The following is a 23,575-nucleotide window of genomic DNA, read 5'->3' as shown; positions in this document are numbered from 1 at the left end:
ATACTTGGGTTGTTTTCATATCTTGTTTACTGTGAATAATGCTGCATGAACATGGGAGTGCAGATATCTCTTCAAGAGCCTAATTTCAATTCTTTTGGTTAGATATCCTGAAGTGGGATTGCTTTTCTTCATGTCAATTATATCTCAATAAGGCTATTAAAAAAAAAAAAAATATATATATATATATATATATATATATATATATATATATATATATAAATTCTGATGCATGGCTTTGAGGCTAAGGGTGAGAGAAGAGATACAATGAATCTCTGAGAGAAAGGATCAAGAGGTGGAGGGAGATTGGGTGCATGAGTATTGCCATCACATTTCAATGAATACGAAACCCCTGCTGGGGAAACATTGCCATTATTCAAAGCTGAGAGCCTAGAACCAGCTGGTAAATACCTGGTTAAACACTCTTACCTCATATCTCCTAAGACCTTTCTCTGCCAGGCATAAAAACACAGATCCAAGATCCATCTTAAACCATTCACGAAACATTACAGGGACATCATTTTGATAGATTGAAAACAAAATCCCCACCATACACATTATGGAGAAACCTTAATAGAACAATAAACCATGGCACTCTTACTACATGGAAGACTCAAAAATAAAGCTTCTTAGGCAATACTCCCTGCCTCTTCCATAAATGTTAGTAAATGTGTAACAATCATGTTGGGGTCAGGCATTGATTTGTAGCATTTGTTATTTCTGTCCAATAATGACTCCCATCATGGCTGATCTCAAGCTATTGGGGAGAGAAGTTCACAATAAACTATTGCAAGTTGCTATTAACAGGCCCAGGCTCAGTACGCCACTATATACCAGCTACCAAAATATTTGTGATTTTTTGGGCTTCCAGATCTAATTTTCCTTTCACTTTCAAATAACACAGAGACTGACTACTCACAGGTATCTCAAAGATATATTTTCCCTGGCAGATGTTATCTTCAAAATTTATTGCTGTACTGCTGTTTATTTCAGGAAGGTTTTAGAATCATCTTAGGAATCTCCAGTAAAGTGTATTTTCCCATCTGGCCAGTATTCCTAGAATTCCTGCAAAATTCTGAGGGTAAAAAAAACAAAAAACAAAAAACAAAAAAACAGTACAGTTGGCATCCAATAGCATATTCAGGAGTTAAGGTGCAAAGCCTAAATAAACCATAAGTCACAGTACTAAGAATGTTTAAGGCTGATTTGAAAATCATCTCAAACCATGTTTCTCAAAAAATTTGTTTCTTCTTGCTAAATCTATGTCTGTTCATAGCTAGGAAAACTAAATGGAAATGGGATGGTCTCTAGAAATGTTACATCTTCTACCCCCTAGTTGAAACTACAAAGTCTGTGAATATTTACCTGAGTTAAGCTTTTGTCCATTTTTGCAATCTGTAATTTCACTGCAAGAATTTTTTGTTTTTAAAAATCTATTGTAATATTCAATATGTCTTCTTGAATATATATGCCCTGTTCTCTCTAGCCATAAAATCCTAAATGTTTGGGAAGGAATGGAGAGCAATTTGACAGATTTCTACTCACATCTCCACTGCTCATTGAGAAGATGATCTAAAGACTGAGCATACTGCCAGTAGTCATCTAACAGAATAGCTAGTAGGGGCAGCCCTTTTCTAATTGTAGAAACAAACACCACCCTCTGGTAAACTAGACTTTATATTAAAATTTTTTTGTGTACATTTAATGATGAAAGAAATTGAAGAGGACACCAAGAAATGTAAAGACATTTATGGATTTGAAGAACAAATCTCATGGATTGGAAGAACAAATATTGTTAAAATACTACCCAAAGCAATCTACATATTTAATGCAATCCTTATCAAAACACCAACAGAATTTTTCACAGTCCTAGAACAAAAAATCCTAAAATTTGTATAGAGTCACAAAAGCTCCTGAATAATCAAAGCAACCTTGAAAAAGAAAAACAAAGCTGGAAGCCTCACAATTCTGGACTTCAAGTTACATTACAAAGCTGTAGTAATAAAAACAAGATGGCACAAAAATAAACACACAGATCAACAGAACGGAATAGAAACCCCAGAAATGAACCCACAAGTAAATTGTCAACTAGTCTTTGAAAAAACAAGAAAAATATCCAATGGGAAAAAAGAATGTCTCCTCAATAAATGGTGTTGGGAAAAACTGAACAGCAACTTGCAAAGGGATGAAATAAATGCAAAATGGATTAAAGATCTAAATGTGAGACCTGAATCCATAAAAATCCCAGAAGAGAACACAGGCAATAACTTCTTTGACATCAGCCACAGCAACTTCTTTCTAGATATGTCTCCTGAGGCAAGGGAAATGAAACAAAAATTAACTATTGGGAGTTTCTGCACAGCGAAGGAAATAACAAAACCAAAAGGCAACCTATGGAATGGGAGAAGATATTTGCAAATAACATATCTGATAAAAGGTTAGTGTACAAAAAGGTACAAAATATATAAAGAACTTATAATACTTAACACCCAAAAAAACCAAATAGTCCAATTGAAAAATGGGCAGAAGTCATGAATAAACATCTTTCCAAAGAAAACATACAGATGGTCAATAGACACATGAAAACATGCTCAATATCACTTATAATTAGGAAAATACAAATCAAAAGTATAATGAGATATATCTGTAGAAGGGCTAAAATCAGCAATACAAGAAACAACAGGGGTTGGCAAGGAAGTGGAGAAAAAGGAACCCTCTTGCACTAATGGTGGGCATGCAAACTGGTGCAGCCACTGTGGAAAACAGAATGGAGGTTCCTCAAAGAGTTAAAAATAGAACTACCCTAGGGTCCAGCAATCACACGACTAGTGTTTAACCAAAAAATACAAAAATACTAATTTGAAGGGATACATACACCCTGACATTTATAACAGCAGCATCTATAATAGCCAAATTATGGAAACAGCCCAAATGTTCATCGATTGATGAATGGATAAAAAAGATGTGCATTTATATTATATTATATTATATTATATTATATTATATTATATTATATATATGGGACTACCCCTACCAGCTATTCTGTTAGACGACTACTGGCAGTGTGCTCAGTCTTTAGATAGATAGATATAACTCAGCCACAAAAAAGAATGAAATATTGCCATTTGCAACAACATGAATGGTGCTGGAGAATATAATGCCAAGTGAAATAAGTTAGAGGAGGATAAATACCATATGATTTCACTCATATGTGGAATTTAGGAAACAAAATAAAAGGGCAAAAGAGAAAAAAAAGAGAGAGAGAGACAAACCAAGAAACAGATTCTTAACTATAGAGAACAAACTGGTGGTTACCAGGAGGGAGATGGGCAGGGGATGGGTGAAATAGGTGATGGGGGTTAAGGAGTGCACTTGCAATAAGCACCAGGTGATGTATGGAAGCGTTGAGTCACTATACACTGATGTTAACTAACTGGATTTTAAATTAAAACTTTAAAAGGTAAAAAAATTATATTTAATTTAAAAAATCGATATGTACCTTTATAATATTTTATCCTTTTGAAAGGCAAAATCCTTTGAAAAGTAGTTCAATAATCTGGAAAGTAAAAAAAAAAATAATTTGTAAAGTAAAGCATTCAGCTTTAAAAAAAGACATGTTCTAATACAATGTGTATGGCTAGGTAAATCTCTGTCAATAGCCCATACACTTGCATAGAAAATTAAATACATTTGATAGATATTCCATGGAATATATTACATGTAGTTTAGACTAACATCAACGATGCATTGAAATCTCCAGCCCCACAATAAATACCCATACTTACCTGAGCAGGGTAGTATGGAAGTCCTAGGTTGTCAATAAAATATTACGTAGCGGAATTCAAATCTGCTTATTGTTAATTTAATGGCATTGTTTGGATATCTCTAGATTCTTGGGGGATACCAAGCTAAATGAAATGAACAAGACAAATTACCTAAAATAATCCACTAATTTCAAATATATGTATGTATATATTTCATAAATATATTTCAGAATAACCAAGAAGCAATGTATGTATTCTACTTCACATAAGACCTAGATTTTGCTATTATTTCATGTATTGGCATTTGAACATGTAAAGTGTAAATTGTTCTTATTTTAACTAAAGTACAGGGTGGGTGAACTCTCATAAGAAGGTTGTGGTTAATACTTGTCTAGATGCGAGTTTTCCATTACACCACAGTTATTTTGTTAGTTAAAACATTCTTATTACTAGGGAGAAACATTTTTAATGGGTGAGCAATATATTTTATGTTGTTTTCTAACGAATGTATTCTGATTCTGGTTAGTCTTGCCTTAATAGAGATGACTTCTCTATCAGCATAAGGATGGTAGAGTTTCACTGCAATATTTTTGGGGAAAATTTATGCCTCCAGGTTTGGCATATTTTCTTACTGAGACAAATATTCCTACAATCATTTTTGACAACTCAGTTTCCAGCAATTTGTAGGTCACATTACATCTCTCTCTCTATGTATTTAAATAGATGTCCTTCCTTCAGAGTTGAACAAACTGGAGTTTCAATTCTAGCTCTGTTCACTTACTTACTGTTGACTTTGGACAAATTATGTTCTATTTCTAAACACTATTTTTCAAATCTAGAAAATGGGCCCAGCAATGTCTGCCTTGTAGGCTTGTTATGAGGATTATATGTAAAAATGTACATAGAACATTTAACTCAGCCCTGACACTTAGTATGTAATAAATTACATATACATATGAGCATAAAGGTCTAGAGCTGTGCATAGGGACATACATATAGACATATATGTACATGGAAAAATAGATATTAACATAACCCCACACACATATGGGATTTAAGCCTCTTACATAGTCCCTGTTCAACTTGACATATTTCCCTGGGAATCCTTTGATAGCTTTTATAGTTTAACTGTCATCAGAGAGCATGTGAACTGGGGAGGACAAGAAGGAGAATACATTAATTTTTTCATGATCAGAAAAGAATACCTATTTCCTCCAGGCATGACAGCATGTTGTAGGACAGTGACTTTTTGAAATTTGATTCCAGCAAACTTGTTTTGTAGAGTCTTATATGTCCAGTGAGCAAACAAGCTCTATTTGAAAAGTGATCATCACGTCTAACCTCATTTTCACAGGTGGAAACCGAAACTTAGGGAACTAGAAAATTTACAGTTGAGGTTTCACACATTGAAATTGAATACAGAATCACTTGTCTTTTATGTTGACAATGCTGAAAAACTCATTTCTTGGTAGGGCTCGCGTGATCATAACTCAAAAACATTTTGAAGACAATGCAAACCATCCAATCTGGAGACAAATGGAATATGTTTCTAAAGATTAAATATCTTCCAACCTATTTAATATTTAATTGGAAGCATAGAAACATACCAGAAGTAGTGCAAGATTTAACCACTTTGTTTCAAAGGTCATATTGGTAGATTAATTAGTATGAACTTTGTGAAGGTAGGCACAGTGTCTCAATATTTTGAACTCTGACCAATAGGAAGCAACTTAGAAATTTTTATTGTGAACACCTAGAATACTATCAGTTCTTAATTACTGTTTGAAGCATTTAGCATTTGCTTAATAAATGTTTGTGAAATTAAATTTGGGGGTTGTAGTCATGCCAGGCCACTTAGCATATGGTAGTGATTTTTGCAACATCTATGATCATAAATTCTCTAACATGAAGCAAAGAAAGGAAACAATACACAGGATAGGGAAAAATTTATCTCACCTCTGCTTTATTCCATAAGGTACAATATACATACAAATATAGAAAATAGAAGTATCACAAGCAAAGGAATCACATTTGAAATGTCATTAAAAGAAAGTACGTTTGCAATGTGTTTGGGCTCAAGTTTTACTCTTGCCAAAATCAAACTTCTTGTTTGAAAGATAAAAGCCTTATTTTTCAAATGACCTTAATTGCAGCCAATCTCTACAGAACAATTAGTGACCAATAACAGTTTAATGAATTAATATTAGTGAATATGAAGTATATGAGCCTGAGTCTTCTGAATTCCCATTTGATTCAAAATGAATGGGAAAAGAGAGCTTTCATTAGTATCTTTCCATTTTTTTTATGACTTCAAACAGTTTTATAAGCAGCCTGCTCTTTAAAAGATCAAAAAATGTGTCTAAATTTGCATATCCTCGGTCAAACATTCATTCATTGCTTCTGCACACATTCACTGAGAACCAATGGTGTGTCAAGGCAGTAAGCACTTATTATTTAGGAGCTGACACAACCGGCTTCAAAGCACTGACATTCAAATTTAAAAAAAAAAATGTTCTCTTAATTCTTTGTATCTTCTTGTCCCTCTACTTTGTGTGGGCATGACTGCTATTGTATGCCAACATGCTAGAGTGATGTTAGCTCAATTAGTCATCATCATGCAAGCAAGACAATAATGTAGTTTACCTTCCATCAGTTCTTTGGATAATTCTGATATATTTGTTGTATTTGCAATTACATATACTTTATTTTTCTTCCTTGTTTTGGTTGTAATCTTAAGGACTTTATGTTAAATAATTGTATTTTAGTTTGTTTCATGCATTATATGGAGTTACAGCAGATGTCTCATTAATCTGTGTTGGCTTTCTATGACGCTTAACTTCTTAAGTGGAAGAGATCACATAAACTCTAACGAACACTTGCGAATGATTGAGTGCTGATATAAACATTAGCAGTACTAGAGGTTGCTGTTGCTATGAGTCACTCTAAGGATCACAGATATTTTTTATGTTTTACAAGTGCTCTGAAAAGCCTCAAGTGTTAGAAAAGTTGAGACATGGCCCTTTTAGAAATAGGAAAATTAGATTGATATTCCCCAGCTCCTATGACAAAAATACAGGCTGGCCCTACTCTATGATCACAAAACCCTAAAAATGATCAAATCAATTCTTTCACAGGAACACCTGTAGGAATATTGTCTTAAGAAAGTAAACAATGTTTTATAATATAAAGGATAAAGGTAAGCTTTTATGTACTCCTGATAAGTTGGATCATATCCCTTTGACTCATTTTGTTAGACTTTGGGAATCATTATATAGCACATACATTGACTCGTAGTTAATATAGCTAGATATTCTATAAGCTTATATAAGTTAAACTTGCACGTGAAATTTAGTAGCTAGCTAGTGGGTAGGTAGAAGGTGAGAAACTTGGATGGAGAGGGATAATAAACCTGGAGCAAAGAACAAAACATTTTTCCCAAAATTATTGGACCACAATCCACAGTGTTACATTTTATCTCATGACCCAGTATTATGCATACAGATACACATATTTATATGAATAGCTGAAAAAGGAGTAACTATACTTAACACTATGTAAGATATGCTTTGAAAGGTAAAAGATTCTTTTCAGTGTTTTCTGTTGCAATCACCTTTGAAAATGTCATATCTATTACAAGACAGTGGTCATAAGTTGCAGTTTGATAAACACTAAAATTGAAGGTCAGATCAATCCCAGAAGCTGGTAGTGGGGGTAGGGCTGGGAAAGTGTGGGAGTAGGGCCATGGGAATGGGGCCACTGAGGCAAGTATTACGGAGGTATTTGTCCTAATATACTGACCCTTCGCGAACATGAATTGTAAGTGCCACCTAAAATGTTGCACCATTGCATGTCACTACATGTCCTAGTCCCAGCCCTGAGGGCCAGAGGAATTTCATTAGGGGATGAAAACATGGAAGAAAGTTATCAGAACTAGGAAGGTAAGTGACACCAGGAAAAAAAAATTGAAGACAGGAAAATGGAGCAAAGATTTTAGGACAAATGGTAGGTCAGATACCCAACAGGCTATAATTTGGAGCAGATTATCCCAGAGGGCAAATTCACGTTAGGTTCAATCAAAGTGTGGAGCTACAAAATCAAGAAGTTTAACCTGGAACGTCTGAATCTTGCTACTGTCAGTGAGCTCCTGGTTGGGATGAAGCACTTCTGGTTTGGGTAAGAATTATGTGTATAGAGCAAAACTCTAATGACAGTGGTCTAGCACACAGAAAGCTTCTTTTTTTAAGATTTTATTTATTTTTTTATTTATTGAGAGAAAGAGTGTGTGTGTGCTCACAAGCAGAGGAAGGGGCAGAGGAAAAGGAAAAAGTAGACTCCCTGCTGAGCAGGGAGCCCCGATGTTACAGGACCATGGGATCATGACCTGACCCCAAGGCAGACGCTTAACTGACTTAGCCACCCAGGTGCCCCAAATATAGAAGGCTAATTTTCATCATGTAGCATCAAGTCCAGATGTGGGCAGTCTAAGACTGGTGAAGCTGCTTTAAAGATGCCATCAAATCCAAGCTTCCATTTGCACCATCCTTAGCCCAGACCTTCATCTTCATGAAAACAAGCAGTCCACCTCCACTCACAAACCTCCACCTCCAGGTAACAAACACATCCCAGTTAGTAGAAAGAGTATTCCTAGGAGGAGAGAAGGAAGGGAGGAGAAAAAGTGCAGAGGAAGGAAAAGGAAGAAAGAGAAGCTATACTTTCCTAGAAATCCTTAACAAATTCATCTTGAGTCTTATTGACCAGAACTGTGTTGTCACACAGCTACTCCTACCTGCAAGAGTGAGGAATGCTGCTCTTTATCTGGGTACATTTGCTGCCTCCTGCCAAATGATGAGATTCTGTTAGCCAGCAAGAAGTGGGGGGCACCTGGGTGGCTCAATCAATGAAGCATCTGCTTCTGGCTCAGGTCATGACCTCAGGGTCCTAGGATCAAGCCCTACCTTAGGTTCCCTGCTCAGTCTGCTTCTCTCTCTTCCTCTCCCTCTGCCCCTCCTCCTTGCTCAAACTCTCTCTCAAATAAATAAATAAAATATAAAAATAAATAAATAAATAAATAAATAAATAAATAAATAAATAAATAAATAAAATATTGTCCTAAAAAAGGCAAGAAAGGAAGAATAGATAGGTATTGTCTGCCACATAGAAAAGAGGATAATCCCAGAACGACCAAACCAATCACCTAATTGAGAGCACCTGCTAATGGAAGAAGTACATGTTTTCCTTCCTATTTTCAGCTGAGAAAACTGAGGCTCAGAAGGCAAGCCATGTTTCTCCTGGGCACCAGACTCAGGAGGGATAGTGGGAATATTCTATGTTTTTCCTCTTTCCTACTAGATAACCCACTCAGGTTGTTTTCTGGATCCATAAGAAAAGTGAGTGTGTAGTTGAGGAAAAATACACACAGACAAATACTGTGGTGGTGTGAATAAAGAGAACCACAGTTGGAAACTGCCCTTTCAGACCAATCTTCTAACTTTGGGGTTACACTTAGGGTTTTTCAACTAGACATCTAGGGCCTGCTAATTTGTTGTTGTGGAGGCTAACCAGTGCACTGTAGGATATTTAGTATCATCCCTGGGCTCTATCCAGTAATAGACTCCCCTCCCCCAATTCCCTACCAGTTGTGACTACTAAAAATGTTTCCAGACATTGCCAGATGACTCTTGGTGGCAAAATTGGACCTGGTGAAGAACCACTGGGTTGAAATATAAACCTTGGTAGAAGCCCATCCTGGTGGCTTTGCTGATAGAGAATTTTTCTTAAAACGTAAGGAATAGGAATAGGAATATAAGCAATAGGAAACAAGGCCAAATGAGAGCTGGAGGGGGCTCTCCAGTGTGTTCAGGCCTGCTTGACTCCAGCCCTGAGAGTGCATGATGAAGTAAGTACTAGGCTCGGTCTTTTAATTGGAAGCCTAGTCTTAGGGAAAGGAGAAGAGCAGGGAAGTATCATATGTCAGAATCTGCCCTTGAATCAGGGCTGACACGGAGCAAGAAAGAGTAGCAGAAACACCAGAGGAGCGCTCTCCCTTGGCTTGAGATTTTCTGCTCTTCTCTGGGAGTCACATTTTTTTCTTTTTTTTCTTTCTTTTTTTTTTTTTAACATAATCATTTCATCTGAGTTGGTGAAGCAGTAAATAATTAAGCTCATTTATTTGTGACTGGTTCAAAGAAGCCTCCAGAAAACCTGGTCCCATCATTCTAAAGCAGCGAAGCTAGGCACAAAGGCGAAGCCTCATCAGTGTAATGTGCCAGATGAGGGGCTGGGATAGGACTGACCTGAATTATTCATCCTTGACATCTGGAAGGTCCATTTGGCTTTTGAAATTTGATTATATTTTGGATTAGTGTACACTTTGTTGTCAAATGTTTCTAAGGCCATGATTAACTATTTAAACACTCCGCAAATTACTTAAATCCTCAGCTAACAAGTTTATCGATTTAGGCTGTGGACAGTGGCTACAAATAGACCTATATTTCTTACATATTCTCTCTGCCAAACCAAGTTTCCCTTTTTTGCATTTTTTTCTTTTCTTTTAGTTATTTTTAAACTCCTTTGATCATCTACTTCCTGCTCTCTTTATTCTTGCTTTTTTTTCCCCCATTGAAGTTACTGTTACTCACTCATGATGCTATACTGTTCTAGGGGTTTCTACCTGTTGGTCTGTGAAGCCCTAGGCAAGCCGTGGATAGTCTTCCCTGGGGTCCTTGAAACCATGAAATAATATGCCGAATTTGTGAGGATGGACCTGCTTTTGTCTGTCTTTTTGCTGTCTGCACAGCAGTCCATAGACCTCCTCAGATTCCCAAAGGGTCTTTACTTAAAAATGGTAAGGTCACTGAGGAACCTTTGCTCCAGGCTTTCAACCGAGAAGGGGAAGGGCACATGTAAGGGAGTTCCTGCCACTCAGTAGGTTCTGTGCCTTGTTTCCTCATTTAACCCACACAGCTTCTAGATGAGATGAGTGTTGTTATTGTCATAAATAGTTGAAGATGTGAAGACTTGGAGAGACTGGATAATTGCTGAGATGACCCAGCTTTCAAAGTGGCTCATGGGTCAGAATTCAAGTGGCTGTCTTCCAGACTGACTTGAAAGTCTTTTTCAGGGCTTGAGTAATATTGAGCAATTGATAATCAGGCTCAACATAGAGACAAGGAAAGAAATGGAGAGAGGACACATAACCCTCTGCCATGCCCGAAGGATGTGATGAGCAGGATGCAAGTGGGCCATGATCAATTTCCTGGAAGAAAAAATGACTAGAACAAAAATATTCTCCATTACATTAATATAATATTGTAATAGTCTGCACTATAAATATTTTCTGTACTTCTTAGTGCTGTGCTAACAAAAAGTGCTATGCCTAACACAAAAGGCTGATTTCAGTAGATACTAAAAGAAGGGATTCATAATTCAGTTTCACTAGTTTGTAGAAAACTCAATCTTCTTAAACTCTGTTTTTAACATTCTTAAATTTATTTTAAAATGTATTAAGCAAAGCATTAAAAATATTTAATACAAACTAACTGTCCAGTACAAGGTGAAGGTAGGGTTTTTTTTTTTAAGATTTTATTTATTTGAGAGAGAAAGATATAGCTACAGATAGCCTGAGCTGGGAGAGGGAGAAGCAGGCTCCCCATGGAGCAGGAAGTCCAATGTCAGTCTCAATGTGGGGCTCGATCCTAGGACCCTGAGATCATGACCTGAGCTGAAGGCTGACACTTAACCAACGGAGCCACTCAGGTGTCCCAGTAAAGGTGGGTTTTTAAATAGTGAGCCTTAACACTGTAATTTCAGGAAATGATCTCAGTGCATGGGTGGTACAGATATATATTAATGCCACCCCTGGAGAGGAAGAAAGAGGAGGGAAAGAAGACAAGGTAGGAGTCTCTGCTCTTCTCCCAGAGCACTTCCTTTTCCTGCAGGAAGGAGTAAGCAATTCAAGAGACTATAATAGCTTGGGAGGGACCCATTAGATGTCACTAATGGAGGGCAGTAGCCTAATGACCTGCTGAAGGCTCTTGAGATCCTATCTGAGACACTGAGTAGTAGCTTCTCAGCCCCTTTCTTTAGCAATTAACTGGATGGATTAATAATAGCTGCTACTTTTGAAATTGTGATAATTAAGTCATAACTCATTTAGGGCGCATCATACAGTGCTCAATTAACTTTAGCTATATGATTGTCAATACCCCTGCTGGTGATGGTGTGGTTGGAATATGAAAGCGTTCCTTTTCCTGACACAACATGAGTCAGTGTTGGCTTTGTTATAACTTAACAGGCAATTACATTTCTGTGAAAGGCAGAACCAGTGCAAAAAGAACTGACTGGGGAAATGCATTTACTCTCTATATATCATAAATATTATAAGTATCATAATATATATAATATAAATAATAGAGTTATATACTTAATATAATATAAAATAATATAATGAATATATTATAAATAATATAATGTGTAATATAAAATCAAACATGAAACTGGAGACACTAGATTCCTCATAACAGTTTTTAAGTTTCACCCATGTAGGAGACGAATAGTTGAAAGATAATCTAGTATAGTTCAGGTACTGTTTCAAATACCTGGATGTACTAAATTTTTTTAAAATTTTATTTATTTTTTTAAAGATTTTTTATTTATTCATGAAAGACACACAGAGAGAGAGAGGCAGAGACACAGGCAGAGGGAGAACAGGCTCCCCACAGGGAGCCTGATGTGGGACTCAATCCCAGGTCCCAAGATCACGCCCTGAGCCAAAGGCAGATGCTCAGCCACTGAGACACTCAGGGGTTCCTAAAATTTTTTAAAATAGTGGTAATTCTTTTGAGGAGAGCTGCTGTTTCTGGAACTAGATACTAGGGTGGGAATTCTGTAAAACAAATATTTAGAATTTTAGTGTCACATGGCTGCACAGTGAAATGGAAGTACTCCTTTAGGAATCAGTAAACTGACTTCTCTTTTGAAAAGAACATTATTATGACTAAATTCTTCTCTCCTCACCTGTAAAAGGAGTAAATCACAAGAAATCCATAAGCAGTCCTCATTCCAGAATTCTATGATTTTGGTATTTTAACTTAGGTGATTACTTTAACAATAAGGATATAATTCTCTAAAAGAGGTATTGAATACATTAAAATTGGCCTGCAGATAGAAATGTAGAGGTCTCATGTTCCATAACACCTTTGGTACTGTTGATACATAACTGGCACAGTTGTCTACCATCACCTTTTTTTCCGTACCATCAATCTTGGGACCAATAATCTATAAATACCAACATCAGTTTTTGGTGAGAGACAGAAGAGCCTACAAGTACAAAGACCATACTTCCACACTAGGCTGCCAGTAGAAACTTCCAACTTACCCATTTGTCCCATGTGCTCTGAAAGAAAACACTGTAAGCTGGTATAGCATTCATTTTAGAGAAGTATTCAGATAAACAACAGCTTGATTATGATAAAGATAATGACTTTTCATTGCATGTAATCTTTCATCTGAAAGAATTTAAAAGGATTCCTTTATAAGAGGAAAAAAAATCTATCTGGAAACTTAGTCAAATCTATAAGGTGTTATACCTAACACCTTTTAAAAATTATGATATAATTCACATACCACAAAGTCACCCTTTTCAGGGTACAATTTAGTGGCGTACATAACATTTTAAAATGAGGCAATTTAAATTGGGTTTAGCACACAATAGCCACTTCATCAATATTTGTTCCCTTTAACTGTTCCTACATCACTCCATTTTGAATTGGAAACAGATGAAATGAAGGCACAAGAGGCATTTGGGGGTGGCTCTGTTCTCTCTTGCAACCCCCCCCCCCCCCCATCTAGTTGTCCTGGTGCTCACGAGAGTAGATTATAGTATCCATGTCTCCCTAGCTCTGTATTTATGGAAGTCACCTTGGTGGTTTGAAATGGCCATGGAAGCAATTATAGTGGGGAAACTGACCAGTTCTACAGATCAGTTATGTTCTGTTGTTTGAGAGCTGATGGTTAAACATTCACCAGCACACACTGATAATGTCTATGAATGTCTTCAATGCTAAATGTTACCATTATTCAGGGATATAGTAAGTGCTTCGTCTCTTTCTACCGGCCTAGAAAGTTAGCCAAGTTCTTATCTGTTGGAAACAGAGACTCTCAACTGGATAAATAAGACATTCTTAACTAGCAAGTTAACTTCTGTGTGACTGGGTGTGTGTAAAAAAACCCACATAACATAAAATCTACCATATTAACTGTTTATAAATGTACAGTTAAATAGTGTTACATGTGACTTGCTTTTTTTGTCTTCTATACCATTGTGTGGTGAAGGATGAGTGTGATTATAAAATGTTTAAGTGGTTCATGATTTCACCTGTAAGAAGATGGTTAAATTCTATTTTGATCAGGCTTATGATTTCACAATTAGTTTTTGATTGATTTATATCTGGCTGGTCTTTCAGAATCTCTTAAAACTGTTTTCACATCAGGCTTACTCTTGGTTACTGGAAATCCTGTACCTCCTTCCTAGAGCATTTCAGTTATGTAATTCAGCTTTAATGATTCCTGCAGTCTCTCTCTGACACTCGAATCCAAATCTCAGATTTCTAGAATAGGACTGAGATTCGCCAAGCTTGGGTTCAAAAGACAGTTAGTTACATGGTTCCAATCCTGAGTCCATGGCAATCATTTTGAATGATGTGCTGGTGGAGGCAAAGTTCAGGATCTGTTCCTTCATGCAAAGTGACTCTGGGCAGTTAAAGAATCCAGTCTAATATAGTGTGCTTTATATATTAGATTATGATAAATAAAATATTGAGTTAAGATAGTTGGTATTTTATCTACAAATGTCTAGAATATTATAGTGTATATAAAATTAGCATAAAATTTCTATAATCTTTAGAAGACAGAAGGGGGTAAATTAACATAATTCATTTGAGACTACATCTGGCTAAAATCTTTGTTGTACAATCATAAGACTAATTCCTTGGACTTAAACAGGGACTGTTCTTTGACAGTTGCTGGTGTGAGTTAAGCATTAACATATGTACTCTCATATTGTTCAAATGAGAAGAGGGTTTCAGATTTTTTTTTAAGTCTAACTGACCCAAATTTTTATTTTATTTTATTTTATTTTTTATTTATTTATGATAGTCACAGAGAGAGAGAGAGAGAGAGAGAGAGAGAGAAAAGCAGAGACACAGGCAGAGGGAGAAGCAGGCTCCATGCAGGGAGCCCGAGTGGGATTCGATCCCGGGTCTCCAGGATCACGCCCTGGGCCAAAGGCAGGCGCTAAACCGCTGTGCCACCCAGGGATCCCCTGACCCAATTTAAAAAAAAAAAAATTTAAGTAATCTCTACAACCAACATGGGGCTCAAACTCATGACCCTGGGATTAAGAGTCACATGCTCTAACTGAGCTAGTCAGGCACCCGTTTTAGATGTTTTTTTAATCCCACCGAAAGGGGACAAATTTGATGGAAAGAGTTAAAGTGAATAGTTTCCAGTCATGCAACAATTTACAGTGAAGTCTGTAGTCTCAAGACCTGTGCAGGCGTTTCCTCAAAAGGCAATTAAGGTATAAGAGACAAAGAATATAATTTGGCACCAAGATTTGGACTATGAATAACTCATACCATTTTTATACCACTCACTAGCTGTGTGATCTTGAGCATGTTACTGAGCTTTCATTTCCTGTCCATAAAACAAGGAAAATGATATCTATTTGATAGAGTTGTATTGAAAATTAAGTTATATAATATGTATGAATAGCCTTGTGTACTATAATATTTTCAAAAAGGTAAAATATTAACACTTTTACTCAGTTTTTATTTAAAGCGTATCTACTCACCACCTCACATCAATGAGAATGGGGAAAATTAACAAGGCAGGAAACCACAAATGTTGGAGAGGATGTGGAGAGAAGGGAACCCTCTTACACTGTTGGTGGGAATGTGAACTGGTGCAGCCACTCTGGAAAACTGTGTGGAGGTTCTTCAAAGAGTTAAAAATAGATCTGCCCTACGACCCAGCAATTGCACTGCTGGGGGTTTACCCCAAAGATACAGAGGCAGTGAGATGCCAGGACACCTGCACCCCGATGTTTCTAGCAGCAATGTCCACAATAGTCAAACTATGGAAGGAGCCTCAGTGTCCATCAAAGACGAATGGATAAAAAAGATGTGGTCTATGTATAAAATGGAATATTCCTCAGCCATTAGGAACGACAAATACCCACCATTTGCTTTGACGTGGATGGACCTGGAGGGTATTATGTTGAGTGAAATAAGTCAATCGGAGAAGGACAAACATTATATGGTCTCATTCATTTGGGGAATATAAAAAATAGTGAAAGGGAATAAAGAGGAAAGGAGAAAAAATGAGTGGGAAATATCAGAAAGGGAGACAGAACATGAGAGACTCCTAACTCTAGGAAACGAACTAGGGGTGGTAGAAGGGGAGGTGGGCAGAGTGGTGGGGGTGACTGGGTGACAGGCACTGAGGGGGGCACTTGATGGGATGAGCACTGGCTGTTATTCTATATGTTGGCAAGTTGAACACCAATAAAAAATAAATTTATAAAAAAATAATAAATAAATAATTAATTAAAGCGCATCTCTTTTTGTGTATAACCAAGCATATACATATTCCTAATGTTTACTTATTACTTCATCAACCTTTTTTGGCGCTATTTGGCAGATACTGTACCAGACCATTGGGATACCGAGCTTCATCTAAAATGATATGTGCCCTCAAGTAGCCAAACCCAAAGTGACTTGTTATTTAATCTAAGTAGTTACAACATTGCTCATATTATAAAATCATGCCTAAAAAGCACTAACCCCAAGTCCATAGACACCAGGTATTTGCACAGGATCTTCAAATTCAATGGGCTACAGATAATGCCAGTCCTTCTGGTGAAGCATATAATAAATATAATAATACCTTGTGAGATGGCCTTTCCTGGAAGGATATTCCTGGAGGAGGGTTCTTTGCAACACTGAGTTTGGGTAGACCTATCTTCACCCCTGACTAGATATCTTCTGTATAATACATGCAAATTTTAGCTCATCAGAAACCATGTTCTTTTAAAACATAGGTTTGGGGGATCCCTGGGTGGCGCAGCAGTTTGGCTCCTGCCTTTGGCCCAGGGCGCGATCCTGGAGCCCCGGGATCAAATCCCACGTTGGGCTCTCAGTGCATGGAGCCTGCTTCTCCCTCTGCCTGTGTCTCTGCCTCTCTCTCTCTCTCTCTGTGACTATCATAAATTAAAAAAAAAATTAAAAATTAAAAAACAACAAAAAAAACATAGGTTTGGTTGTATGAGTACAAATATAATGCATTGAAGTGGACACTGGTACACTGTGATTTGCCACCAGAACTCCCCTTTATGATTAAAAAACTTCTATCTCCAAATTCTTGGAGTGCCACAAAGTGTTACAAACTGAGTGGCTTAAACAATGGAAATTTGTTCTCTCATAGTTCTAGAAGCTGAAAGTACAAAATCAAGGTGTTGGGGAGGGGAGGTATTGAAAGGGCATGGTCCCACTAAAGCCTCTAGCAAAGGATCCTTTTTTGTTTCTTGCAGCTTGGGGAGCCCTAGGCATTCTTTGGCTTGTGACAGTATAATTACAATCTCTGTTTCTGTCTCCCCACGGTAATCTCCTCTCTGTGTCTCTGTTTCTATATTTGTGTCCTATTTTTCTCCTTTTATAAAGACACCAGTCATATTTTATGAAAGCCCACCTAAATTTAGTATGTTCTCATCTGAACCTAATTACATTTGCAAAGACTCTGTTTCCAAATAAGATCTCATTCATGGGTACCAAGGGTTAGGACTTGACTATATCTTTGAGGTGATACAACAATCTATAACACCTGATTATTTATTTATATTATTCTTATTAAGAAGATGTTATACTTTTGGCACATGGTTCAGGAAAATTCACTTCAGTGTCATCATATTCTCCTGATTGAATATATGGTCAAAAAGAAGGCAGTGGGCTTACACAGTTTATGAAACAGCTCAGAAAATGATAACCTTAATTAAACTCACTGAACTGTAGAGTACAAGCAGAATAGGTCTTCTCGGGTTATCTGGGTGGCTCAGTGGTTAAGAGTCTGCCTTCGGCTCAGGGCGTGATCCTGGGGTCCTGGGATTGAGTCCTGCATCTGGCTCCCTACGTGGAGCCTGCTTCTCCCTCTGCCTGTGTCTCCTCCCCTCTCTCTCTCTCTCTGTCTCTCATGAATAAATACAATCTTTTTTTTTTTTTTAAAGAATAAGTCTTCTAAGGACCAAGAACATATCTTGAGCCCTCTGCAATGTTGCATCTCAAAATAAATAAATACAAGCGAGAGGACCTACAATAAACTAAAAAGCTTCTGCACAGCATAGGAAAACATCAACTCAATGAAAAGGCAACCTATGAAATGGGAAAAAATATTTGCAAATACATATCTGATAAGGAGTAAATATCCAAAACATACAAGCAATTCCTATAATTCAATAGCAAAACAAACACCCCCCACCACAATTAAAAAATGGGCAAGGATCTAAATAGACATTTTTTCCAAAGAATATCTTCAAATAGCCGATAGGTAAAAAAAAAAAAAAGGTGCTGAACAGCAGTAATCATCAGAGAAATGCAAATCAAAACCACAGTGAGCCTCTCCCTCATACCAGTTAAGATGGCTAATCTCAAAAAGCCAAGAGAGAACAAACACTGGGGAGAATGTGAAGAAAAGGGAACCCGGTGTACTGTGGTGGGAATGTAAGCTACCATGGAAAACAGTATGGAGGGTCCCAAGAAATTAAAAATAAAACTACCCAATGATACAAAAATCTCACTTTTGGGTATATATCCAGATGAAATGAAGCCATTGATCTTGAAGATATATCTGTATTTCCATGTTCATAGAAGCATTACACACAATACTCAACATACAGAAACAGGCTAAGTGCTGATAAATGAGTGAATGGAGAAAATGTGGTATATCTATATAATGGAACGTCAGCCTTAAGAAAAAGGAAGGAAATCCTATCATTTGCAATAACATGAATGAACCTGGAGGGCATTATGCTAACTGAAATAAGCCATACAAGGAAAACAAATACTCATGGTATTGCTTACATATGGAATCCTGAAAAAGAAAAAGAAAATTAAAAAAAAGAAAAGTTGAACTCAGAAAAGGAGTAGAAAAGTGGTTGCCAGGACTGGGAGGTGGGGATAAGAGAAGGAGATTGGCAAAAGGGTATAAACTTTTAGTTATAAGATGAATAAGGTCTGAAGATCTAATGTATAACATGGTGTCTATAGCTAGTAACACTGTATTATATAATTGAAATTGGCTAAGAGAGAAGAACTTAAATGTTCTCACACGCAAAAAAAAAAAAAAAAGATGTAAATGTCCTTATTGTTAATAAACGTTACAAGGCACATTCTAGAGCTATTTCATAGTGTGGTCTTTTGAACTATGGCATACAAAAACAAGTGTCAACATCAGTAGGCTACCGCCAAAAGTGGCATTTGGTATGGGTATGGTGGAGGATGAATTAAAAAGCTACCATAGAACCAGCCACAGTAGAAGCTTCCCCTCTTAGGGTCACAGGAGCCCCTTGCATCTAGGCTCTCATAGACAATGTGCCACTTTGTTTCTGGGACCTCTGCCTGGTGAGAGCAAAGGCTGTGACATCTGGCTTCCAGTGCTTCGATGTGATCTTTCTTCTTTTTTTCTTTGTCTTTTCCCTCACAAAAAAAGCAGCAATGAAGACGTCCATTGAGGGGGGAAATGACATAAAACATTACTAATGGAAATAAATCAGTTAATGGAGAAGAGAAGCTGATCTGGAAACCAAGGGATACCGTTGAATGTAAAGTGAAATCTTATGCTCATGAAAAGTAAAACTTTGTGTGTTTTTGTTTTATGTTGTTTTGTTTTGTATTTTGTTTGACTTTTTTTAGGGCATATATGATAAAGTTCCCTCTGTTTGATGAAAATAGAAATTACTTTATAAAAATTAAATGAGGTATAAAAGAAGAACTTCTAAATCTGGAATCCCCCCAAGGTAGATATAATGAAATGTACTGAACCTTGAAATAGGATGCCAAATAGAAATTATTGTTATTATATGATTATTTTGTCATGGTGAATAGTGGTCATTAATGGTGACAGAAAAGGCAAGAACTTGACCTTTAATTGTGCCAGATGGTTGTAAAACTTAGAACATCTTCTCATATGTCAAAAGAATATCTGTATTCTAGACTAGGAAATGATGATATGAATTGACAACTTTGGACTCTAATTTAGTGTGAAATTTTTTTAATCAAGAAAAGATCCATTTTCAACAGGAATAACTGGCTCATGGTGCATGAATACATAATTTGAACCCCATTTTAATACAAGTGAAAATGAATGAAAAACATATGGATTACATCTTTCTCCAAATATCCATCTAAAAAAAAGAATATGTGCTTGACAAAATGATTGAGTGTATTTCGAGTTACAAATTCACATACCCACACATTCTGGTTGGTTTAGCCATTCCAAATGGATTTCATGCTTCTATTTGTGGAGTTTGTTTTCTGTCTTTTATATACTATAAAACTTGTCTTTCTTTTAGAAGCACTACAAACCTCATTTCATGATAGTTAAATGAATTCAAATGTCTCTTTGCATTCCAGTTTTTCAATGCTATGTTAAACCTAAAAGGAATGGAAATAGCCTATTCAAAATATAAGGAGTTTTGGAGTGTTTTAACCAACATAACTCCTTATGCCTATTCACCTGCAAAGTCTACTTGCTTTAGGTAAATATATTTATGGGTTTTTGCCTGATAATTCCAACTCCATCGTCAGATACTTTTCTCAGGCTTTATCTGTGCTGATAACAATTTTTTTCTTCATGTCTTTCTTTGGTCTTCCAATATGAAAAGCATTCTCTATTCTATTACTCAAATATTTCCTAAAATATTACTTCATCAGTAGAATTTTTTAAAGCTATATAGGAAAGTAAATTTATTGTTGCAAAGTTACTTTCTTTTGAGGGGACAGTAGAAGTGTCTCAAGGAGATTCCTGATCGGTTTAAGACTCCATTTCTGGGAGGGCTGAAACTTTAATTAAGTTAGCCCTCAGTTTGGTGATGTGAGGCTTAGCATAAGTGACTCCATTTTGGGACTGTTGTCTTATTTTTACACTTGTTTGGTTACTCTTAACAAAGAAATTAGATTAATAATTATTTCAATGTGATTAATATATTTCTGTTCTCTTTGTCATTGCCTATGTGTTATTTATACTATATTAGATAAACTAGTAATACTTCTTATATTTAAATTTAGTAAAAACTATGTGAATATAACTTCTAACAAAAATAGGCATTGTTTATCTTATATAAAATGATCATTAGTGATCAGATAAATATTTTTCTTTTTATTAATTATCATGCTACCTGTAAACTCAAAATGATAAGGATTCCAAGTTTTGACTGAAAGTCAGATGTGTTTTCACTTTGGACAGCAACTAGGAATTTGTCTTGTGGCAATCAGATAATGGAGTTAGTTGCCCAGAGGGCACCTGCTGGAAAGAGGGAGAGAGGGAGTCAGGGCATAGGTGAGAAAGGTGGGCTACAGCAGAGTCAGAGGAGGAGACCTGCTCTGCCTCCTGCAGGACATATGAAGTGCTCCTAAATAGTGAGACCACTTCAGAGCAATTCCCAGTATCTCTGTCTCAGCTATATGCCCTTGATCAGGAGGAAGTCCAGGCTTTCTTCTGGAGGTCTCTTTCTAGGGGTCTTTGTGCATGGGACAGGCAGAGGAGGAAGAGGTCTTGCTAGGTCCTTAGCACTCACTGGTCTGCGCTGCACTCAGCATGCCTCTGCCTGTGATCCTTATTGTTCTCAGCATTAAAGCTGGTCTCTGGTCTCTAGGTCAACCTCACCTTTCTCTGCACCCTCCCTAGTCTGCTGCTGTTGATCCCTCAGATCCACTGATTCTCCAGGGCTTCTCACCATCTATGGAGAATGGAGAGAAACTTTCTTTTTTTAAAAAAAAATATTTTATTTATTCATAAGAGACACAGAGACAGAGAGAGGCAGAGACACAGGCAGAGGGAGAAGCAGGCTCCATGCAGGGAGCCCCAAGTGGGCCTCTATCCTGGGGTCTCCAGGATCACACCCTGGGTCGAAGTTGGCACTAAACCACTGAGCCACCCAGGCTGCCCAAGAGAACTTTCTTCCCTTCACATGACTGCCTTTTTCCAAGAGGAAATCTCATGGTAGGACTGGAGACCCTCAACTGCATAGAGTTTTACTAGCAAGGTAAACAAGAACTCTGGACAAGAAAAGGAGGGAAAATTGTTATGGGGTGGTGGTGGTGGTAGGTGATTTCTATTGTGCCTAAAACTACTGCTTTATCTGATTTACAAGTCTACCAAAAAAGACTTTATCTTCCCATCTTCACAGTCAGATGTTTTTTTCTTTCTTTCGATTTTCATTTTTCCTTTTCCTGGGGCCCTTTGTTGTTTCTCTTTTATGCACCCTGCCAGTTAGACAGGCCCAAAGATAACAGATTTGTTAACGATGATCATCACAATCACAAAGACCGATAAATTAGTGTGACTCAAGTATTGGGGCATCTGTATATTATCTCCCCTGAAGTAATTGCATTAAAAATAAGGCAATTATTTTAATAATTGATTAAATTGTTAATCTGTTGTTGATTAAGATTAATAATTGATTATATTAATGGTTTAGTGGTAGATGTTAACTAAACTTGTGGTAATCATTTCTTATAAGATTAATAATTGATTATATTAATGGTTTAGTGGTAGATGTTAACTAAACTTGTGGTAATCATTTCTTATACATAAATCATTATATTGTACACCTTAAACTAATACAATATTATATGTCAATTCTCAATAAAACTGGAAAAATAACGCAATTATTTCTACCTTCAAGGGCACTTATTCTTTAAAATACTCAAAGTACAATTAACAGTAAGGTGACATATTAGATATAGTTTCTGTGAACCATTCCCAAGTTTTGTGTCCTTGGAGAAGGACATAGCATGCATTTAAAATTTAAGAAAAAACTATAGTAGTTATTTCAAAGATGTTCTTAGGTAGTATTTGTCAAATAGCTATGCCCTCAAAAGAGACCTAAAAAGGGCTTTTTACTCGATTTCTCCTAGCCTAGTTTTGTCTCTTATTGTTTATTAAAGATCTATAGAGGTAAGCTGGCTAAATGAGAGAAATCTCAGTGTTTATTTGGCAATCCTGGGATGTTTGTAAAGGTATTTGTTTAAAAGATTGTGTTGGAACTATTTAGGCATTTTGAAGAAGGTAGTTTTGAGCAAAGAACTATGACTATTCTTATTCCAAAGATAGTGAATTACTGATACGAATATAAAATTTCCAATCAGTTGGCACACTATTACTATGATTCTTTTTTCCATACAAGCAAATTACATTTGAAAGTAATAAATTATTTAATCCTCATTTTAATAAGCCATGTGGATGACAAAAATCTCATCCATCCATTTATTCATTTCTTTAAGACTACTTCTTAAGCACCCACTATATGTAAAGTATTGAGGATATAATGGAAGAGAACTTGTCCTTGACTGCAGGAGACAGCCTGGTAAAAAGAGATATTTGATAGTCTGGGATGTGTGCTCTATGGAGGTAAACACAAGACATTATGAAATCACACAGAGAGGCCTAATTCTACCTGGAGAGGAGATGGTCAAGGGCAAGGAAGGCCTGTTGGAGGGGTTGCTCTCCAACAGATGGTTGGAGTGAATCAGGCTAACTAATGG

The 23,575-nt window shown here is 36.7% G+C and overlaps 1 long non-coding RNA gene across 7 annotated transcripts in view; it reads right to left on the bottom strand.

Moving 5' to 3' along the window:
* Window positions 1-23,575, bottom strand: part of LOC121474833 — a 130,642-nt gene that overhangs the window by 57,246 nt on the left and 49,821 nt on the right. For 5 of the 7 annotated variants that reach the window (XR_005983546.1, XR_005983550.1, XR_005983543.1 and 2 more), the window contains 3 exons: window positions 3,783-3,905; window positions 3,497-3,553; window positions 917-1,072 (listed from right to left, as the gene is read on the bottom strand). This is a non-coding gene — a long non-coding RNA (uncharacterized LOC121474833). The remainder of the gene's footprint in view (window positions 1-916; window positions 1,073-3,496; window positions 3,554-3,782; window positions 3,906-23,575) is intronic. The other 2 variants (XR_005983544.1, XR_005983548.1) reach the window with 1 other exon arrangement.

The sequence above is a fragment of the Vulpes lagopus genome, chromosome 13 (genome assembly GCF_018345385.1).
Source record: "Vulpes lagopus strain Blue_001 chromosome 13, ASM1834538v1, whole genome shotgun sequence".
Classification (NCBI taxonomy): Eukaryota; Metazoa; Chordata; class Mammalia; order Carnivora; family Canidae; genus Vulpes; species Vulpes lagopus.
The sequence above is the reverse complement of the archived record's forward strand: the minus strand, read 5'-3'. Positions and strand labels throughout refer to the sequence as shown.